The following is a 1,644-nucleotide window of genomic DNA, read 5'->3' on the forward strand; positions in this document are numbered from 1 at the left end:
GCGGAAATTTTTCAAAAAATTTTTTTTTAAAATTTAAAAAAAGAACTAGCAATAAAAAAAGGGAATTGGATAAAAAGAAAACTATTGATGTATCTGGGAAGTTGAGTTTCCTAAAGATCAGAATACCCTGAGGTTTCGAAGGGACCCATTAACAGAGAACGGGCTAGGGGCCATTCCTGTGAAATTCTAGAAATTAATCTGTTTTATGCCCTTGTTCTAAGAACTTGAAATGGAGCCTGGCCCCCTTGAGTCACATTAGCGCAGAACTTTTGTTCAGTTGCTCTGTAGGCACCAAAGTAGAAAAGTAATGGACTAATTTCATTGGTAGAAGCAATTTTAAGGCAACATAACATTGGATCTGTGGCATGGTTATTATTGATGACTGCATTACTAATATAAACTGCCTTACTAATATGATTATAATATCATAATGCAAAATGAATTTAGTCCAACTTCAAAAGCCTACAGTCTTCACAGTCTTCACAGTTCAGTGCTCAAAGATATTGGCAATGCAGGTCTACAGTGAGAAAAAGCAAGTGAGTGGGTCAGAAAGAAATCAAAACTACAAAGTCTGAAGACAATAAAAAAGCAATTAGGAAACTTAATGTTGTCGTTAAGATTTGTGCTGAAAGAGAGGAGATTGGTGCCATTAAGGAGAGGCCTCCTGCTGGATACTGGAATAAATGGAAGGCAAGACTTCTTGGCAAGACCTCACCCAGCCAAGCTTCTAACTTGTGAAAAAGAGGGTAAGGCATATTCACCTACCACAAAGCAACTGAACCGAAGCTCTTCCGATAATGTGATTCAAGGGGGCAAGGTTCACGTCAAGATGACTGCCAAACCTGGCTTCGTCCTGGCTTTAAAAGCATGCAAGCTGTGAAAGTGTAGTGTCACGGATTCTTCCTTTAAGGTTTCAAAGAGCCACCGAGACCAGGCAGCACACGGCAGAGGAGTCACTGTGTGAAGGCGCTGAAATGAAAAACAATATGGACACTAAAAGAGAGACTTACACAGATCTAATCTACATGGGAAGTAGAAAAAGACAAGATCTCCTGAGGAAATTGGAGCATAGGGACCTTGGGGAAGGATTGAAGGGAGAGGGAAGAGGCAGGGAGGGAGCAGAGAAAAATGCAGAACTCAATAAAAATCAATAAAAAAATGGCAACAATAACAACAAAAAACCTCTGAGAGGCTATTACTTGAAGTCTGGGTTGCCTTGGAGAACATAAAATGTTGGAGATGCTAGAACCATGAAACATCTGCCAACAAGAGTTACATACACGTTGGGGAACCGTTCAAGAGCAAGATGGATGTATGCTGTGGGAGCACAGCAGATGGGGCAGAGCCATCTAAGCCCTTTTGCACAGAACATAGGGCTAGAGAATTTGGTGTTTGCCCTGCTGTGTTATGGTTTGCCTTGCTCCAGAATTCCTCACTGTAGGTATCCCTCCCTTTCAGAATGGTAATCTATATTCTATGCCATGATATGTTAGAAATATGCAATATGCTATTCTTATCATTATTTATACATTTAAGACAGGGCCTTGAGTCTCAGGAGATACTTTATGAACTTGGGACTGTTAAGACTGAGAAAGAATATGGAGACTTTGAAGTTGTACTAAGTGAATTTTGCATTGTGATACT

Source organism: Microtus ochrogaster, unplaced genomic scaffold (genome assembly GCF_000317375.1).
Source record: "Microtus ochrogaster isolate Prairie Vole_2 unplaced genomic scaffold, MicOch1.0 UNK116, whole genome shotgun sequence".
NCBI lineage: Eukaryota > Metazoa > Chordata > Mammalia > Rodentia > Cricetidae > Microtus > Microtus ochrogaster.